At 53.7% G+C, this 21,367-nt stretch overlaps 1 protein-coding gene across 1 annotated transcript in view; it reads right to left on the bottom strand.

Moving 5' to 3' along the window:
- ITPR1 (inositol 1,4,5-trisphosphate receptor type 1) overlaps positions 1–21,157 on the bottom strand; it is a 295,645-nt gene extending 274,488 nt beyond the window's left edge. Inside the window, exons 1-2 of the mRNA XM_066245616.1 lie at positions 20,926–21,157; positions 19,976–20,051 (exon numbers count right to left, since the gene is read on the bottom strand). The gene's annotated coding sequence lies outside the window, so the exon portion shown is untranslated. The remainder of the gene's footprint in view (positions 1–19,975; positions 20,052–20,925) is intronic.
- Between the last annotated feature and the right edge of the window lie 210 nt (positions 21,158–21,367).

Raw genomic sequence — 21,367 nt, 5'->3', positions numbered from 1 at the left:
CAATTGAACAACTAACCTTTAGCCAAATTTTATATTTCCTCCCAAAACACTCAGACCACTCCATCTGCCACAGTGAAGGATCCTCGACTGGGTAATCTGCAAAGGTCCCAGTGAAAAAACTAAACAGAGATCGGGGGCGGGGGCAGAGGGAGACGGCTTCTCCCTCAGGGGTCTCAGCAGTGAGGTCCCCTCACAAAGGACCAGGCAGAAGGCTTCCTGGGCTGACTGGAAACGCTTGGAGGTCTCCTCTCCCCTCCCCGACAATTAGTGAAGCGGAGGAGGGGCTGGAGGGGGACGTGGAGGGGGTAAGGACCGGGGGCCGCCGTCCGGGATGTCCTGGAAGGAAGACAAAGGCCGGGAGCGTGAACAGCGTGGCTGCTGGGGCCTGGGGCATCTCCGGGAAGACCTCCCGGGTGCATGTGCCGGAGCTGGTGGGGGCGCCCGCCTCTGGACCCGAGAGGGACCGGCTGCACCTGCCAACTTCCCGCAGCAGTGCCTAGACCCCCGTGTCACTCACGCAACGGTGGGGACCCCCTCAGAGACAAGCAGAGCTCGTGCCAACCTGCCATGGAGCTGCATGACCCTGGGGGGGGGGGGGGTCAACGTGAGTGAAATGGGCACCCAGGGCTCTCTGCTGACACACGGAGCTGGTCACCACCTACTTGTTCACTCCAGAGCCCCGGCCTCTCCCTCCACCCAGCTGTTGTCGCCAGTCCCCACGGCCCAGCCCCTGACTCTCAGCTTCCATGTCCTCTTCACCAGTCAGATGAGCACGACACTCCCGTCTAAGGGCTGCTGTGACAGGCGGGTGGGACAGTGCAGAGAAGACGCCTGGGACAGGGGCTGGCGGACTCGCACTCCTCACACTCGCGCGTCATCTTTGATTCCTTTTTAATGACACGAGGTGGAATTCTGGAGGGTTCTAGGGCCTCACAGTTTAAGCTCAGGAGAGCAGAGGTCTCCTGTGTGACATGCCAGCGGGACATCATCACACTCGAGCTCCGTAGGATCAGTGAGGGTCTGTTCCGCTCTAGGGAGAATGACTGCCCTATGTCACCTGTAGAAAGAGCTGCAGCAGACTGGCTCACGCCGAGCTCCCCTGCAGAGCGCGCTGGCCCTTCCCCGTTCACAGGATCGCAGGACAAGGGTGGGAGGAGCTCTGGAAGGCCCATCACTGCACCCCTCGCCCAGTGACGGGATCGCCCCACCCCGTGTCTCCTGTAGCTGGTCTCAGCTGGGCAGTGGGTCTCCTCCATCCCCCCATGAGGACAGCCACCCCCCAGAACCTCTCTGATGCTCAGATACCGCGGAACCCCAGAATGCTCTCGGATTTCTCCTGAAGAGTTTGCTCCTTTGCAGAACACCACCATCCTCGGGGGTCCTGACCTGTGTCAGGAGCGCCTGTCACCCCCACCCCACCTCCAGAGCCAGAGCGCCGGGGCTCCACGCCCAGCTCAGCCACCCCGTCCCTGGAGGGCCGCAGGCCAGTTCTGAACCTTCCCTCCCCCTTGCCTCCCCATCTATAAAACGGGGGTGACACCAGGAGCTTCCTCAGCGGGCTGTCACGAGGTTCAGTGGGGTCACGCTGACGATCACGGAGCGCCCGGCACAACACCCCCAGGAAGGAAGGGTGCAGCCCACGAAAGCTGTTACCAGACCCCACCCCTCCCTCCACCGCCGTTCCGCCAGGCGGACGTGCCTCCTTCTAACAGACTGGCCCCTCGGGGTGGTCTGACGCGGCACAGACAGGCGGTCACTGCTCTGTGGACAGCAGGCGGCAGCCTGGGGAGCCTCGCGCCCCCTGGCTCAGCGTCAGGTCTCCGTCCCTGCTCCTCCTCGAGCAAACGTGTCAAGAAAAGGGACGACTGGTTCTAGTCTTCAGAGAGGCGGGACTAAAAACCCAAACTCCGAACTCTCCTGGGGAAACGGAACCAGCGGCGGTGGCCCCAACTCTGTGGTCTCAGCGATGCCCTTTGCCCTCCTACACTCTCCCCGGCCATCGCGTCCTCTCCGCTGGCTCCGGGGACCTCTGCACGATAAGGATTCCCAAATCCGCCTCTCGTGACCAGCAGCTGGTGGGGGCCAGTTCCCGGGGGCCCACGGCACCACAGAGAACACCTGCCTGCCCAGCCTGCGTCTCCTCAACGTCCACTCCCTGTCCCTGCCACAGGGCCTTGGCCCGTGCTATTCCGATCAGCCTAGAACACACAAACCCCTGTCCCGCTCCTGGCCCCCGTTAAGGCTGGGCTCTGATTTGGGATGTTCTACCTGCCATCATATTCCCAGCACCAGTGCCTAGTACACGACAGGCACTTGGTAAATATTCAGGAAAGACATGAATAAAGTCACCTCATCGGTAAGATCTGATCTTCATTTACACCTGGCTCCTCCAACTCTTTCTAACTCCTCTGCCTCCACTCACACCTGGGCCAGCACCATTTCTCAGCTGGGCCCCAGAAAGCCTTCCTCCTCACTGTTCTGAACTCACCTCTCCCTTGGATCGATTCTCCACACAGCAGCCAGGATGACCACTCAGAAACCTAAGTCAGAACCGTGCCATTCCTCTAGTAAGATCTCCCAAAATCTCTTTGGAGCTCCTCATGATCTGGTCCATGGCCTCCTCACCTCTCTGTCTGTGGTCCCTCCCCACACACACCTACATTCTAGCCCAGATCCCCCACCATGCTGTGTGCCTCTGTCTCCCCCTGCCCAGGGCCTTTGCACATGCTGTGCCTACCACCTGACTCTGCTCCCCCTCCCCCACCACCACTGTGGGTAACACCAGTCCCCTCTACAGTCCCAGCTGGATGTCACGGCCCCCGGGAAGCCCTGACCCCCAGCACACTTCTCTACACAGCACCCCATCGAGTTGCTTACTCATCTGTCTCACCACTGGGCGGTGAGCCCGCGAGGGAAGGCGGCACCATTCTTCTGCTGCGTCCCAGTCCCTCGTCTGGTGCCCGGGATGTGACAGGTCGACAAAACTGGGTACAACGTAACTATAGTTATCTTGTCTGTTGCCTAACAGAACTTAAAACTGCTTTTTAGGTGACTGTTTTTCCTAAAACTAATGAAAGCCAAGCTTATACTGTTGGATCAAGGGTAGAAAATGGGAGGCCTGCTGGCCCTGTCCAACAGCCGTCCATAAGAAATTTGGGGTCCAGAAACAAAATGTCTAACGCCTGTCCCCAGGAAGAAGACGCCTCCCCCACCCCACTGGGTGTCCAGAAAGGCTCTAGAGACAGAACCCCTGGAGTCAAGTTCCAGCCTCATCAACTACCAGCTGTGTGTTCTTAAGCAACTTGCTTAACATCTCTGAACTTCATTCAGCTCCCTCGTCCCTTTAAATGGGGCTGGGGGAGCGATGGGTAAAAAGATGATGTCGACCCTGCCCGTCTCTCCCGGGGTCACTGTCTACCAACAATGCAGACAAGGTGCTCAGCACACGCGCCGGCCCTTACGGAGGGCTCCCTTTTGTATTTTCAAATGAAAATGAAATCTCCCTCTCGTCCGTTCAGAGTCTGCGCCCGCTTCTGCCCACCACGTGTGTTTCTTCAACAGGACACAGTGTGTCAGCACTGCGGGTAACACATCCGAGAAAACCAGGTCTCAGACCTGTGGACGAACCTCGGGAAGCCCCCGGAGCCTCCGAGGTGGCTGGTCCTCACTGCTTTTCAGCTGCCCCCCCGAACTCACAGGACCAACGGCCAGGGCCGGCCCCGCAGCCCTGTCCTCGAACGGCAAACCGGGCCCCCGCTGGCGGGTGGCACTCAGCCTGGAGGACCTCTCCCACCCGGGCGTGAAGAGAAAGGAAAGCCCTGCCTCACCGGAAAAAGAAGCCTGTTCACTTCATTTTAAGCAGCTCAGGGTACTTTTTTTGTCCCTAAAAGCTTTGACTGCGGCAGAAAACTCACTGGTAATTTTTGCTATCTACTTCTCCCGCACACACTTAACTAATTGCATTATATTCATTTTTCTAAAAAAAAAAAAGAAAAGAAAAAGAAAAAAGAATCTCAACTTTCGCCTACACACAATTCAGGATTTAAAAGTTAGCAGCTCCTGAAGTGAGACTAAATTAGCAGATTTTCATGAACCAAGAAGTTACCGAAGGTACCACTTTCGGTCCTCGAGGGAGACGGACGGACAAGGGCAGGAAATCGGAAGTCCGACCGGACAGCAGCTGACGGACCGAAACCACGGACACGCGGGTTTTCACGGACACACAGAGGGCTGCCGCCCTTGTTTCACGGAGATGAAGCCAGCTGGCCCTGGGGTGCTGAAGAGCCCGACTTCCAGTAATGGGGAGGGAAGGGGCCATCCACACTGCTCTCCCACCAGGCCCTGCCGAGCCCCGGGTGCCAGGACCCAAGGGCCAGCCACGCCTGCCCCCAGTACGCCAGGCCCGGGCCGGCGTCCAAGCTCCCTGTGTGATTACCTTCCGATGACCTTAAACCGATGACTTGGACCCGCTTTATAGACATCACTCAAGAGGCACACAGAATCCTCCCAAAGGCCCGGACGAGTGACCCTGTACCTCCCTTGAACAGGTGAGCACGCCAGCTGGATTTAGGTGAACTACTCATGCCCCATGCACTTCTTTTTTTTTTTGACAGAGAGTCAGAGAGAAAGACAGCTAGAGACAGACAGGAAGGAAGAGAGATAAGAAGCATCAATTCTCTGTTGTAGCACCTTAGTAGTTCACTGACTGCTTTCTCATATGTGCCTTGACCAGGGGGCTACAGCAGAGAGAGCGACTCCTTCCTCAAGCCAGCGACCTTGTGCTTCAAGCCAGTGACCTTTGGGCTCAAGCCAGTGACCATGGGGTCATGTCTATGATCCCACGTTCAAGCCAGCGACCCCGTGCTCAAGCTGTTGAGCCCATGCTTAAGTCAGATGAGCCCGCACTCAAGCCGGGAACCTCGGGGTCTCAAACCTGGGTCCTCCGTGTCCCAGTCTGATGCTCTATCCACTGCACCACCGCCTGGTCAGGCTGCTCATGCACTCTTAACGGTTCCTACCTGGTGCCGTCCGCACCAGTTGTTAGAACCCGGGAGCGGCAGGCTTGGCGCCCACCCATTCTCTAGTACGGGGCACGTTTTCTGAGGCCAGGAGCTGTGAGGAGAACCGAGCACAGGCTGTCGAGCGACAGCCTCAGAGGAACCCGTGCCGGAAGCTGCCGCTCTCAGCCGTGGAGAGGGACCCGCACTGGCTGACTTTGAAGGGCCCTGCCCAGTGCAGGGCTTCCGGCCTGCTCGGCCTGTACCCCGCTCATCTGAAAAAGGTCAACGCCAGCCAAGTGCCACCAGCTTCCCAGCTCTCGGTTGACTCTTTTGCAATTCAGGATGAACATTATTAGCTGGGACGCAACTGTGTTTCTGCAAAAACAGCTTCAGTGAAACCCCAGGCGTGGATTCCTGGGAAGGAAGGCCTGCTACTACAGCCAGACTCGGGGACAGACCACTGCGTTCTGCCAGGAACGCCTCCACCTTCTCCCTCTCTCAGGGGCCCGGGCCACCGCCCAGCCTTCCGCGTCGCCCCTTTCAGAGGACCTGCGAAGCCCAAACTATCTTCACAGCAACACCAAGGTGTTCTAACGCCTGTTTACTCGGCCTCTCCCGCGTGCACCGTAGGGGTTCCCAGGGGCGGTGGGCGAGGTCCTTGGCGTCCCGGGAGACGGGAGGCAGCGGCCGCAGACAGATACGGGATGTGGCACCCCAGCTGCGCTCTCGCCAGCCAGATCTGAAAGCAGCTTGCAAACACGTAAAACAATGCCCCCTCTTCTCACGGAACAGTTCTGTTTTGGAAAATATAGTTATCGTTCAAAAAAAAAAAAAAAGGCACTGTATTAATGTATAACTGGTTCATTTTTTTTTTTTTTAATGTTTACGCAGTTTATTTTCTCAGGGTTCATTTCTAATGTGATAGAGAGTGTTGTAACTCACGTCAAGAGAAGTTCTCTGTGGTGGGTGCGCGGTGATGTGTAAGCATGTGAGTAGCTCCTGAGACCCAGAAGTTTGGAAAATGCTGCTCCGAATGATAAGATTTGCTTCGGCGGCGGCTGTGGGCTCAGGACTCACCCACGAGAAACTGGGTAGGGCAGGGTTAAAAGGCAAAACACGCAACGCCACAGCCAGAGCTTTCGAGAGGACCCCTGGATTTAAAACCTAAACCCTCCTGTTTCGTCACCACATTTCTTGAGCACCTACTATGTGCTACCCCTACCCCACCCAGGTGGGGCGGAGTAGGTCAACAGGAGACAGCGAAGGCTCCTGTTCTCGGGGCACCAACGCTCTGGTGACAGCAGAGAGACAGTGCGCGGACAAGAGGATGGAACAGGCAGGACGAATCCGAGAGTAAACACCCGGAAGAGAACTCCAGCCAGGTGACAAGACTGGTGACAGCTTAACTCGGGCTGGCCAGAGAGAACAGGCTGAGGCAGTCAAGCGAAGACCTGACAGTCAGGCTGGAGGCGGCCATGCAGAGAAGCCGGGCGGAAGGGCGTTTGGGGCAGAGCCCGCAGCCGGCGCGAAGGGCCCCCGGGGAGTGGAGGACGCAGAGCCGGTCCTGGCTGGAGCCACGGAGGGGAAAGGGAGAGGAAGAGGGCCGGAGGGCGGGCTCAGGTCAGAGAGGAGAGGCCAGGCCAGGGAGTCTGCCTTCACCCTAAGCGCCATGGGCCGTTCGTGACGGTGACCAAGACGCTCCGTCTCTCTGGGCCTCGGTTTCCTCGCCTGCAGAGCGGTGGGCCGGAGGGCTCGCCGCAGGAAACCGTCTTGAGGGTTAAATGGGAAAAAGAAAACCACGGGTTTACTCGTTACTTAGCCCACGGGAAGCAGAACACGGGGAACGCTGCCGCGACTCGGAGCCGCGGTACTCTCAGAAGCGACTCCTGCTAAACGCCTCCGAGGACCAGCCCTGGTGACCGGCAAGAATCCGCTTGATGACCGGAGGCGGACCAGGGACACGCTGTGGGACGGGTCGCCGCCCCCGCCGGCGGAGCATCCCTGCCGCTAGGCCCGGTGAGACCCGGAGCGCCCCCCCGCCTGGGGAGAAAGGGACGTCGCCCACCCCCCGCCGCATCGCCCGGGCTCTGCCCCTCGGCCCCGCTGCCACCTGGAACGGCGTTCTGCTGAACACGTCGCCCGTGGAAACCCGTCACCGTCCCTGTTCCTTCCTGGCCAAGCCACACCACATCTACCTCCACCTCCACCTCCTAAAGACAACAGAAGCCCCTTGCCAGCGTCTTCTAGGGCTGGTTTTATTGCTGCTGGCTCTGAAAGTGCTTTTTACAAGAATCAAGTCAAAAGGCTTCCTTTAGAGCAAGGCGGCCAAGAGAAGGGGCGAGGGAGACAGACTCCAAGGCTGGAAAGCGCCTGGAGACCCAAGAGGCCGCAGGCAGCCCGCCCGGCCCCCGGGAACCCGGGAAGGCCTCGCCGGCCGCTTCACTTCTGGGTCCACCAGCTCCGGGTGGGCAGAGCCGGCCGATCCGCAGGCCTTTCCGAGGGAAACCGAGAGCGTGCACAGAAAGAGGCAGGCTTGCTGGCACGGGAGCGACCTCCCGGCTGGAGTCCAGGGCCACTCCTTCCCGGGAGCACAGGCCTGCCCAACATGCCCTGGCCCAGGTACATATATGGTAACATGGCTGGAAACCTGGGAGAGAAAGCCCCACGGCCTTCCCGCTGACCCTTCCAGGAGAAGAGAAAGAAAAAAAAAAGGGGGAGTTCTCTTTAAACAGCCTCTGCTTCTGTTACCGGGCACACGCACGGTTAATTCTGGAACTTCCTTTTGAGCCGACTGGATGATAGGATCTTTCTCGTGAGGATGAGCAGCCCACTTTTGAGTTGGACGCCCGGTCCGCCATCTCCCCCCCCACCACCATACACATTAGCCTTCTTGTCCCCTTAGTGCCAATCAGATTGTCCTCAGGAACGCTGCGTATTCCCCGTCGAGAGAGATAATTTATTCTACTGCAAAAAGCACTTCCCTCAGAGAAGCCTAGAAAGTCACATTCTGCTTTCGTTTTCAGCCAGTCCCCAAAGGACGTCACTGGAAGCGGCCCCTCCAGGGCCGACCTCAGACCCGGCCACGGTCATGTGCCCTTCAGAGCGTCTCTCGGGCTTAACTGGTGCTCGCGGAGACAACCAGAGATAAACACACAGAGAGATGAACCTCCTGGCCTTCTCCCAAGCACACCCGTTACATCACCTATTCTGGGAGCGGGTGCCCTGTCCACAACAGTTATTTCTCAGTTCTGCCATGTGCTCCCCTGTCTCCCGGTCCTCAAGGCCCGCGTTTAAGAGCCTCCAGTCCTGAGCTCGGAGCTGGCTCTCAGGAAACTTGGCATCAGGTGGGTAGAGATCATTTAGCTCCAACGCCTCATTTTATAGGTAGAAAAGCAAGCAAACCAACCAGCAACTGCATGATTTCTGGGAGATCACACAGCCAATGAGCAGCCAGAGTTAGACCACAGGGCTCTGAAAACCAAGGCCAATGTTTGAGGGCGCCAGAGGGCAGGGAGGGTGTTTATTAAAAAGTTAAAACCAGCCCCAGCCTGGAGTAGATGCCCCTCTGCCCACAGCCTGAACCGCAAAAACTAAACAAAACCAGCAAAGCAAGTTAGGTTCCTATCCTTGGGGAGAGAGAAGTCTCACTAAGTCCAGGGAAAACTGCTCCAGGACAGGGTGTCTCCGCCTCAGGGCTATTGACATTTTGGACACATCGTCCTTTGTTGTGGGGACACGCTCTGTATGCTGTAGTGGGTTTAGCAGCCTCCCTGGCCTCCACCCCCTAAATGACAGTGGCATCCTCTCCCTTCAGCTGTGACAACAGAAACATCTCCAGGCACGGCCAAGAGCACCCCCGGGAGGGCTAAAGCACCCCGGCAGTAGAGAACCACGTTCTAGGACACGGGTTGTGCTTTGTTTTCAGCTGTAAGACCCCTGCAAGCATTTATGATTCTACAACTCAGCAAGGACCCAGAGCCGGTATTCTTACACCTACTCTACAGATGAGGACACGGATGCACAGATGTCATATGTTTTGCCTGTACCCAAGAGGCAGGCAGACACTGTCCTAGGGAGCCCCTACCCTGCGGTCAGGCCAGTCGGGTGATACAATTGCAACCTGGAGAGCAACATTGTTTCGCTGCCTAATTCTCACCATTCTGTAACACTCAGCAACCTCCCAATCCCTAAGCGCTCCGGAGAGCACCACCTCAAAAGCTATCAAAAGGAACTGTCTCATCCATTTCCACATGTCTACACTGGGCTCTCCACAGCGAAAGGGGCTTTTCAAAGCAATACGCCAATTCAAGAAATATTTCATCAGGGGAAGGACGCAAAAGATTAGATTCTTCTAAGAAGCAGCCCACAGGCTTCAAAGGCAGATGAAATGCAGATAAATACCTTCATGCGACACACAGTGGGTGAGCGCTTACGTGTCAGGCACTCTGTCGGTTAAAAAAGAAAATCAAACAGGCAGAGCAGGATAAGTAGCCATAAAGTGCCCGGAAGTTTCAAATGACAAAATATTTTCAAGGACCGGGACCGGCTTCCCAGAAGAGGAAGCGTTTGGGCTGGGGATAGGAGGACTTGGCCAGGTGGGCAGAGAGGGGGGTGGGGAGGGCACAGCCGGCAGAAAGGACAACGCGGGGCAAGGCCTCCAGGCAGAGCCTACGGGCCCACCAAGGCCCTCACCTGCGCATGCGCGCGCCCACCAACGCGCACAATCGAAGGTCCCTGCGCCTGGGTGTTGGATCGGCTCTTTCTACTCAGAAACACAGGCATTTGATGCTTTTAAGCCATTTTTGCAAAATAAAAATCACTCCCCAGATAAAAGCTCCTCCTGAAATGCAGATAAGTCCCCAGGAACTTGGAGACGTGTGTTATTTTTTCCAACGCTGTTCCTTGCTTTCGGTTGAGGGCCCTTATACAAAGCAGCCCAGAAGTCACGCCGATTCGATGGGTCGTAAACCATTCGGAAGACCCAGCTTCCTCGAAGTTTCCTTCTGTGACATCACAGCTCTGTGGCGTTTTCACACGCAGCTTCTGTCTCCCTGCCTCTATCGGAACAGCTGATAAACTGTCCCCAAGTGTGAGCACATCACAGAGGACCCTGCCAGGCCCAGCCCCGCCCCCTCTCACCCCAGGCTGGTGACTGTCCTTCCTCTTTCACTTAACTGAGAAGAGAGGGCAGCTAGGGGGACTCCAAAGGTCACTGTCCCCAGGTGACAGCCAGCCACGCAAAACAAAGTAACCACAGAAATAAGACAGGCACTGAAAAGAAACAGGGGCGAGCACACACACACACACACCCACGGGTCTGCTCACACTCCCACATGTGTATGAGCCTCATGGCAACCTTGCTACAATGTGGGTGCTGGTGCAGTGGGTCTGGGTGGGGCCTGAGGGTCTGCATTGCTAACACAGTCCCAGCTGAAGCTAGTGATGCTGGTCTGGGGACCACAGGGGGAGTAACAAAGATGGAGGACAATGCTTCTTTATTTTATTTATTTATTTATTTATTTATTTATTTTAAATTTTTCCGAAGTGAGAAGCAGAGGGGAGGCAGTCAGACAGACTCCCACATGCACCTGACCAGGATCCACCCGGCATGCCCATCTGGGGCGTTGCTCTGTTGCAACCAGAGCCATTCTAGCACCTGAGGCAGAGGCCACAGAGCCATCCTCAGCACCTGGGCCAACTTTTGCTCCAATGGAGCCTCGGCTGTGGGAGGGGAAGAGAGAGACAGAGAGGAAAGAGAGGGGGAGGGGTGGAGAAGCAGATGGGCGCTCCTCCTGTGTGCCCTGGCCGGGAATCAAACCCGGGACTCTTGCACACCAGGCCAACGCTCTACCACTGAGCCAACCGGCCAGGGCTGAGGACAATGCTTCTTAAACTTTGGATTGCAACGCACAGTAAGAAACAACCCAACACTCACGGTGTATCTGTGTACATGCACTAGCTAGGCACAGACAGAATGGGAGAGTTTGTTGCGATGCACACAGTTCTTTTCAAGTATTCAAGTGATCTTCTTTGACATTTTCTATTCTAGTCCACGTCATTTAAAAAAATCCATGGATCAAGGTCCACTCAACTGATGTCACAATCTCTCAGTGGGTTGCCACAGGGTCTGAACAACCTGGATGTAGTAGACAAGAGTGACCTCCTCTGTGTCTCAGCCTCCATGAGCAAACGCTAAAACTGAGACCAAACGGAAGAGGTAAAGAGTTTGTTCAGAAACCCTTCTAGAAAGGCAAGGGTGTGACAACTGTCTTTCGGAAAAGCTTTCATTCAAAATATTCAGGTTGTCAGTTTTCTTCACTTTAATTTGTTTTCTGACACTACACGAGAAGGACAAGATTACATATCTGGCCCCAAGCAGAGGTCTCTAAATAGCAAACCCCACTCACAAGAATGAGGGGCCCTGGAGAAGAGGCTGGTCACAGATCTGGGATGAGAAACACAGGTAAACCTGGAACATACTGTCAAACAAAAAGCAAGAAGGCAACCGAAGACTACTAGGGTTGTGTCTTTTGAACCAACTTAAATAGTCTTTCTCTCCCTGAACAAAGATGGACAGACAATCTGAACATCAACAGAGATAATCACACAAAGTGAAATGTTTAAATGTTTAAATCCATGAGTTCATAATGATACTAACAACAACAAAAATACCCATTGGTCATCTTGGTATACAGTTTCTCAACAATGGCACTGATGATATTTTGGATAATTCGGGGCAAGGAGGTCTATGCAGTGAATTACAGGCTGTTTAGTAGCAGACCTGGACTAACCATTGGGTGACATTAGCACTGTCCCCAGATGTGAAACCAAAAAGGTCCTCAGACATTGCCCAGTATCTCCCAGTGGAGAACCATTTCTAGGGGTCAGGCTAGAGAACCATCAACTCCTTATTTCTGAAAACTAGTAAAACACAGAGAGACAGAGTGAAGTACAGATCCTGTCTTTCTTACACAAACTATATCCCGCCGAACTGAGAACTCAGTGGAGATTTATTTTCATAAAATCTCCCAGCTACTAAATGAAGAAGGAAAAACAGAATTAAAGGTTTTGCAACTACAAGTAAACTTAATGGCTGAGACAATGAGCATCAGGGGTCACCAGCCGCAGAAGAAGACACATCTGGGCATATCCCGTATCGTGCACGGCCCTCAGCGAAGTTCACAAAACAGACCAGCCAAAAGAAAGGAGAGCCAGACTCTGATCAAGCCTCAGCCTCCACATCCAGCTACCAAACTATGGTAAAAACAGGGGACAGAGGAACACGTTCAGTGACACCACACTGCTGCAGTCAGCAGAATCCAAACTGTGGGAAAATACATCACCCGGTTCTTCAATGAGAACCTCCCCCCCAAAAAAAATGCATGGAAAAAGGGAGGTGTGATAGGAAATACAGTCATTAAAAGACACATCAATCATCCATTTTGCTCCTTTTAAAAAACCCAAAACATTTCTTTATTCAATTTTAGTAAGAGAGGAGGGGGGGAGAGACAGAGAGAGAGAGAGAGAGAGAGACAACCAACTGAGCTATTGGGCCAGGGCACATCAATCATTTGTAATGTATCAACCTTATTTGAATCCTAATTCAAACCGTTAAATATGCATATATATTTTGTTTTTCTTCTTTGCCAAGTGAGAGGAGGCGAGAAAGACTCCTGCGTGCACCCCAGCTGGCATTGACCTAGCAACCCCCATCCATGTCCATCTGGGGCCACGCTCACACCTGAGGTGAATGAAGGCTCCACAGAGCCATCCTCAGCACCCAGGGCGGATGCGCCTGAACCAATCGAGCCATGGCTGTGAGTGGGGGGGGGGGGGGGGAGAAAGGAGGAAAGGTGGAGAAGCAGATGGGCGCTTCTCCTGTGTGCCCTGGCTGGAAATCGAACTACATATATGTATTTTTAAATATATATCAAGGAAGTGAAAACACAGACTTGATTCTTTCCCAGGGGAAGTTTTTTTCCTTGAAATGGATAATAGTATCGTGATTGCATATTTTAGAAAAGAATCCCAATTCTACAGATACTTACTAAAACACAGATGAATTCGTATGTCTGGGATTTGCATCAAAGTCACCCAGACGAAAGTAGAGTTGAGGACCCCGGTGAAACAAGATCAGCCATGAACTCGAACCATGGGGACAGAGATGAGTCAAGAGGGGTCCATAATATGCACTCGGACCTCAGGATCACAGACGCTCCGCTCCGCCTGGCCTCACCCTACCTCACGGCTTCAGGTTACTTTGAAGAACAAATGAGAAACTCTATACATCAAAGGAATGATTACTAGGATTGATCCCAGTAATAAGACAGCTAACACTTGAGTAGTGCTTTCTCTTCCATTTATTTTTGTTTTGTTTTTTAAAAAAAGTACAAACTGAACGAGGAAACCTGGACTCTCGTGATGGAGAGAGAAGCTGAACGGCATCCTTACTTCACCCCCAGGATTCCGTACCCCTCCTCGCTCGGACGGAACCCCATCAAAGGCACAGCCACCTCTGGGATGGAGAAGACAAAGCTGTCTACTTATTAACAAGAATAATGTTCAAGAGACAGAGTAAAAGGCAAGCTATCTAACAGGAGGACTTCCTTTCTATGAAATGTAAATATACAGAATCTGATACACGTATACAGAGGGAGAAGGTCTGACACCCTCATCTCGGACGGGGGGGTTGGGGGTGACCGGTTTCGTTTTGTTGCTTATCTTTAGCTCCAGCTGTTTTACGAGAACTGAACAGGTACATTTCGTGCAGTAAGCAACAAAACGCACGTTTGTTGTGAGTGTGTAGAGGCCTAGGGGTCCACCTCGGTTATGGGAAAGAATCACTGGTCTTGAACTTCACATTCCTCAAGGGTGGGGTGAGGCGGCAGAGCCCCGGGTCCTCCTTGTGCACGCAGCTGCCTCAGGCACTGGGCAGACGGGAGGGCGCGGGTTCATGTTGAAGATGAACCGTATAAACATCTTTAGGGTCTTACAGTGTGTTGTCCCCACCAACTGTAGGCTGCGCCTCTTTATCACTTGCCAACGGCAGTGAGTTAGCATCCCCGATAAGTCATGCACTGAATCAGACAGTCTAGAAACCTGGGTTTCACACCCCCCATCAAGTTCCAATCTGCTTTGTGATCTTGACATCCTCACCGGGCTCTCCAGAAAGGACGGCACAGTTTGGTGATGGTGAGAACCACACTGAGAATTCTGTGAGCGTTTAGAAGTCCTTCTCCCCCCCCCCCCCGGGGAAATAAATCACTGCTGACCTGCAGAACCTGCATGATGTGACCTCCATTCCTCCTCCGGTCTCAATGCCCGGCCCTCTCTCAGCTGCAGCCACCCTGGTCTACTCAAGCTTCCCCGACGGGTCACACCTGCCCCAATCTCAGGGCCTTTGCACCTGCTGTTCTTGCCTCTTGAAACATCCTTTTGCCCAGATATCTACACGGCTCACCGCTCGCTCCTTCAGATCTCTGCACAAATGCACTGGATAAAAATGCCCTTCCCTGGTCCCAGTCCTCACCTGAGACCTCATTTATTCTGTTGTTGTTGTCGTCATTGTTTGTTTATTAGTGATAACATAGGCACACATAAAATTTACCATCTCAACCACTTTTTTTTTTTTTTTTTTTTGTATTTTTCTGAAGCTGGAAACGGGGAGAGACAGTCAGACAGACTCTCACATGCGCCCGACCGGGATCCACTCGGCACGCCCACCAGGGGGCAATGCTCTGCCCCTCCGGGGCATCGCTCTGTCGCCTGGGGCAGAGTCCAAGGAGCCATCCCCAGCGCCCGGGGCCAACTTTGCTCCAATGGAGCCTCGGCTGCGGGAGGGGAAGAGAGAGACAGAGAGGAAGGAAAGGGGGAGGGGTGGAGAAGCAGATGGGCGCTTCTCCTGTGTGCCCTGGCCGGGAATCGAACCCAGGACCTCTGCACGCCAGGCCGACGCTCTACCACTGAGCCAACCAGCCAGGGCCTTAACCACTTTTAAGTGTATAAAGTCAGTGGCATTAAATACATTCACACTGTGCAACCATCACATCATCCATTTCCAGAACGTTTTCCATCATTCACCAAAGCAAACTCTGTGTCCCTTAAATTCCTTATTCCCCCTCCCCCAACAACCACGACAAGAAAGTCCCCAGGTTACAAATGAGATAGGTTCTGTAGGTTTGAAAATGTTTAGGCTTCACAGGCACAGAAAGGTAAAAATAAGGACTATGTTAAGACAAACATCCGAGTTGTGTTTAACAAGTGAACCTACCTGTTCCAACTTACATACAAATTCACCTTAAGAACCACCCTACAGAACCTCTCTCGCCCGGAACCCGGGGACTGCCTGCATTTTACAAGCCTGTGGAGTTCACTGCTCGGGGTACCTCATGGAACTGAAATCAGACACCACTTGCTCTTTTGTGACCGGCTGATTTTGTGGAGCACACTGCCCTCGCCTTCCTCCCGTGCTGTAGCATTGTGTCGGGACTTCCTTCTTTAAGACTAAACGATATTCCATTGTATGTGTGTCCTACACTTGGTTTATCCATTCATTTATCAACGGACACTTGGGTTGTTTCCCGGCCCTGGCTCTTGTGAATAATGTTGCTATGAGTATGAGTGAACAGATATCTGTTTCAGTCCCTGCTTCCAATCCTTTCGGACATAGACCCAGGAGTGGAGTGGGACCCCCACACTGCTTCCCAGGGTGGCTGCACCATGTCGCATTCCCACAAGCAGTGCACAAAGGTCAGAGGTTCCGATTTCTCCAAATCCTCACTGACGCTGGAATCTTCTGTTCCCCCTCACTGTGCTTTATTTTTCTCCGTAACACCTTCTAACTCTTGGGAACAGGAATTTTACTGTTGTATCCCCAGCGCTGATAACACACCCCAGCACAAAGAAAACGCTCAATGAAGAAATGAGGAGCCTGACCTGTGGTGGCGCAGTGGATGCAGCATCGACCTGGAATGCTGAGGTCACTGGTTCAAAACCCCGGGCTTGCCCGGTCAAGGCACATATGAGAAGCAACTACTACGAGCTGATGCTTCCTGTTCCTCCCCACCAACCCCTTCTCTCTCTCTATCCTCTCTCAAAAATAAAAATTAAATTAAATTTAAAAAAGGCCCTGGCCGACTGGCTCAGTGGTAGAATGTCAGCCCGGTGTGTGAATATCCTGGGTTCAATTCCTGGCCAGGGCACACAGGAGAAGTGCCCATCTGCTTCTCTACCCTTCCCCCTCTCCTTTCTCTCTGTCTCTCTCTTCCTCTCCTGCAGCCAAAGGCTCCATGGGAGCAAAGTTGGCCCAGGCACAGAGGATGGCTCCATGGCCTCCACCTCAGGTGCTAGAATGGCTCCAGTTTCAACAGAGCAACGCCCCAGATGGGCAGAGCATCGCCCCCTGGTGGGCATGCCGGGTGGATCCCGGTGGGGTGCATGTAGGAGTCTGTCTCTCTGCCTCCCCACTTCTCACTTCAGAAAAATAAAAAAATTTTAAAAAAAGGAGTAAACACTTGAACTGTGACAACTTTAACAGCTATTAGAATTCCTTGGCCCTGGCCGGTTGGCTCAGCGGTAGAGCATCGGCCTAGCGTGCGGAGGACCAGGGTTCGATTCCCGGCCAGGGCACACAGGAGAAGCGCCCATTTGCTTCTCCACCCCTCTGCCGCACCTTCCTCTCTGTCTCTCTCTTCCCCTCCCGCAGCTAAGGCTCCATTGGAGCAAAAATGTCCCGGGTGCTGGGGATGGCTCTGTGGCCTCTGCCTCAGGCGCTAGAGTGGCTCTGGTTGCAACATGGCGACGCCCAGGATGGGCAGAGCATCGCCCCCTGGTGGGCAGAGCGTCGCCCCATGGTGGGCGTGCCGGGTGGATCCCGGTCGGGCGCATGCGGGAGTCTGTCTGACTGTCTCTCCCTGTTTCCAGCTTCAGAAAAATGAAAAAAAAAAAAAAAAAGAATTCCTTGAATTCTAACAGCTATTAGAATTTTTCACACCAAATGCCTTCAACTATATATGTCCAGCTTAGGCAAGAACCTGGACACAATTCATTCTGACATAGGTGATGGGCTCAGTGTTTTGTTTTGTTTTTCAACTCATCCTCATTAACCTCAAAACCTTAGACATGGCCCCGGCCCAGTAGCTCAGTTGGTTAGAGCATCATCTCCATGTGCCGAGGCTGAGAGATTGATCCCCGGTCAGGGCACGTGCAAGAGTCAACCAATCACGACTTGAATAAGGGGCAGTGTTTTTTTTTCTCTAAGAATACATTTTCTTAAAAAATAAGAAAAAAAAAAAAACCAACCCCACAGACACTATGACAATTGGTAGGAATAATGGAAATTATGTTCTCCAAGTCACTGACTTCAAGCCCTTCATGGACTTCATCAAAAGGGCCGTGCAAAAACTTAACACAACAAAGGTGAACTAAAAAAAACTGCAGGCACTTCCAGTTACTCAAGGGCCTGCGAATGCAACATGTTTTATCTTAAAAGAGCAAACCGCCAGCAAACAAGATGGGGCACTGGCCCCATGTAGACTCCTTAATTAGCCGGATCCAAGGACAGCTTGACCTAGAAACCTAACTCCAGGCCCACTTTTCATCTTGGGGGTTTTCTTTTTCTGTTGTCCCGATTAGGTGTTTGTTGTTTCACATTGGTTTGTTTTGAAAGAGCTGCTTGCAAAGAAATTGGAGTTTCCCTAAGACCATTATAAAGGAGCCTCAGAGCCATGTGATTGTTTTTCCCTCTGGAAGTGGGTTGGTTAGTACACCATTGGATTAAAGGTCTCCTTCCTCTCCCTCACTTTCAGACCCTGGTCTTCCTCAGCTGAAAGCATTTTGAGGAAAAAGGCAACAGATGTGTCGTGCCAAGTTCTCCTATGTCCTCTCCTCTGAGCGACCACCCCACCTCTTGTTCCTGCAGAAAGATGCCGGTTCCCACCAGAAGGCACCGCTCTGGGGAAATGGGCGACACCTTGTTGACCCCAGCCATGTCCACGGGGCTCAAAGTGGAGGCCAGGAGTAATTCATGTAGAGCGTGACGAACTCTCCTGCCCGATAAGGAAATCTTGACAGGCTACTCTGTTCTTATTTGAATTACTTAAAGAGCAGATGGTACTTTCTACGCACACACACTCTCTCTCTTTCTCTCTCTCTCTCTCTCTCTCACACACACACACACACACACACACACACACACACACAAGAAAGGAAAGAGTAAAGGGTACTGCACAACTAGCCACGAAGCAAACGGAGAGGTCTATGAAAGGGATTCAACATTTCACGGTTCAGGCTCACTGGGGTGTAAACTCTCAGATTATTCAGACGGGGGCAGGCCTGACTCTTTTTAACCTGCTCACAGGTCTTCACGCAGATGACCAAGATGGATTTCAGGTACGAGAGGAACCCGAGGCGGAATTCAGACAACGCTCCTCTTTTCTTCCTCCTCGTGGTTTGAGTTCTTTCGTTCTCATTCAGGCTTCCAGTATACGACTTTCCAAAACAAACGAACACCTCCTCAAACATCCACCCTCTGTTCTCCCCACCTGTGGCTACCTCGTTTCCTTCTGATGTCAGGCTGAGCATTGTTCATTCACCGGTGGTGGAACACAAGCAAGGTTTATTTCATCAACACTGCTCCTGGCTGCTCCCTCACCAGTGCCCCCCACCCCAGACTCAGGTGGTGGGGGGCACAGCACAGCCCCAGCCGGGGTCATCCCTGGCTTCCGCTGTGTACCAGCTCCCGGGCCTGTATCTCACTCTCTGCACCTCCCTTCCTCTCCCGCGCCTGACTCCCGGGCTTTCTGTGATGGATGGTCCTGACCTGGCTCACGAGTACTTACTATGTAGGTATTATTATTGTTAGCAACCAGTTGAAGAAGGCTCTTGGGACAGGTTTTTCCTGGTCTGAGCGGTTTCTCTGCTGGCTCAGAGGAGGAGGACTGACCCCAGTCTTGGCCTTCTGAGTGCCCACTGTAGCCATGCAAGGCCCTGAACTCCCAGAAGGAACTGGACCTCACACATCCAAACGCTTCCCAATCCACCCACACTCCTTAGGATCTTATCAACAGGAAACAAAAGTACCCTACTACTATAATGAAGTGTCTGGCCTTTCTTTTCTAATTAGAAAAGCCCAAAGATTGTAGCCCAGGGAACAGCTAAATATTTAGAATGTGAAAGAAGTTACCAAGACCCGGCCTCCCACCCTGTTATCCTGTTGTTTACCCTGTTCCTGGCCATTCTGGAAGAAAAAACTCTGATGGCCGAATCTGCGGCAATGGGGATGTACGTGTACAAAGGCAGTCCAACTATTTGGGGGGGGGGGGGATAAGAGCTGCTTGTGTTTACAGATAAATGCTGCCCTCAGCTCCTAGCCTGGGAAGGTATCTAACCACAGGGACCCATCAGTCTGCTTGACACTCAAATCAATGGCTTCAGGCAACGGCTGGATGCTGCTGATCTTCTGCCTCAAGAACTAACTTCCCTTTTTAAAAGTTCTAACTCTTTCCCTGTGCCAGTAGCCACTTTCATTTCTTGCCACCCACCTATTCGGATCAAACACACATCACCCTCAGGAAAAAGGAGAAGGGACTATTTTTGAAAGACAGAGCCGTCAAAGTTTGCCTCCACATCCTGGCGGCTGAGATGCAGCACACCCTCCTCCTTCAGAATCTAAGCCATCAGGATGCCCTCCGGCGAGATCAGTGCCCAGGCCACCAACAGGCACCCCAGTTATTATTGCTCCAGGTAATAACGGCCTCCTCCCCTCCTCTCCTAAACCTTCAGGCCGGCCCCCCAGGGGGTCTCACCTGCTCCCTAAAGACCCTGACAAGTTTTGGAGACTGAGCCATGGAGTTTTCTTTCTTTTTCTCCTCCCCCCCTCCCCCCAACTCCACAGCTCTTTCAAGAGGACTTAAAACAGGCCTAGGACAAAACTCATTACTGCTCACAGCCTGAGCGCTCAGGCTTGCCACACTCACCTGACCCTCGTCAGGCACTCGGTCGCCAAATCCCGCCCAGCCAGGGGTGCGAATCCAACTCCTCTGTGGTCAGCTCCTGAGGATTTAGAAAGGAGACTGCGTGAGACCACGAAGGTGGGTCGCTAAAAGAAGTGCTCCGGCTTCCCCACCTTCCACCTCCTTTAACCTCCTTCCTGGAGAGACGCCCCCACCACCACCACACACACACCCGACCCCACCCCCCACCCCAGCTGACTGGCAGGTCGGGGGATCACGTGGGCGAAGAGTCTAGGTAACTTCGCACATTCACTTCCAGTGTGCTACCGACGAGGGAGGCCAGATGCACTGCCCCGGCCCGGTGGCCGGGCTGGGACCAAGGGAAGCGCTCGGCGGCTCCGGCTCCGCCAGCACTTGCTTCCCGCAGCGGGGGCCGAGCGCATCGCCACCCGCATCCCCATTGGGCGCGAGCTCCGTCCGCACTTCATTCCCCGCCGCTCCCCGGGTGTTCTTCCGTTTCTGAAAGCCCTCCCCACCGGGGCCCCCACACAGGCACGATTCTCCCAACCGTGCAGCTCCAGCCGGGGCTACGTTTGGAGAAAGACGGTTTCCTGGAGCGGACTCGCATAGGACACCCCCACAACACCCCCCCACACACACAAATAAAAAACAACCTATTTCCTGCAGCTGCTGCAACAGTTTCCAACTTGGGGGAATGCCATTCCAGTTCAAAATGGGTAGCCCTCAAAAAGCCAGTCACTGAAGTCAAGAATGTTTGGGGGATTTTTTTAACCTCAATAATAATAATAAGAAGAAGAAGAAGAAGAAGAAGAATGCCCATAGTCAAAGAACCCCACAAATGCCTGCAAGTGTGTTTGCAGATCCACCAAGAACTCCCAGAGAGCCGGGCAAAAACTTGTGCGACCTGGGGATAATCCAACTCCCCGCGCCCTCTGCCCGGCCCCAGCCGCTACCTTGGTGCCCGGGGAGCCACGCCGGTTTGGGGGAGCCGGGCGAGGAGAAGGGTCAGCAGCCGCTGGGTAATCCCATGCTCGCGAAGCGGGAGCTCGTTCCGTTAGGATGGAAGCGGAACACCCACACCTCCTCTCGGCGTGGCTTTCTCTCTCCACCCTCTCTGCCTCCTCCTCCTCCTCCACCTCCTCCTCCTCCTCTCCTCCCACCCCAGCGAGCCTGAGGAAGCTTCAGCAGCACAGCCACATGGTTACTGCACTTTGAAGCGGTTCCCGGCGCCTTATATAGGCCGGGAAGCTCCCTGGGCAATGTAGTCCAAGGCCGGGGTCGCGGTGGCGCCTGGGGCTACGGGACGGACTACAAGTCCCAGAATCCCTTGGGCCCGCTGGGCTCTAAATAGACCCGCGGGCGGGGGAGGGGCGTCCGGCGGGGCGTCCCGGGTGT

This window comes from Saccopteryx bilineata, chromosome 10, assembly GCF_036850765.1.
Source record: "Saccopteryx bilineata isolate mSacBil1 chromosome 10, mSacBil1_pri_phased_curated, whole genome shotgun sequence".
Classification (NCBI taxonomy): domain Eukaryota; kingdom Metazoa; phylum Chordata; class Mammalia; order Chiroptera; family Emballonuridae; genus Saccopteryx; species Saccopteryx bilineata.
This window is presented reverse-complemented; position numbering and strand designations above follow the sequence as displayed.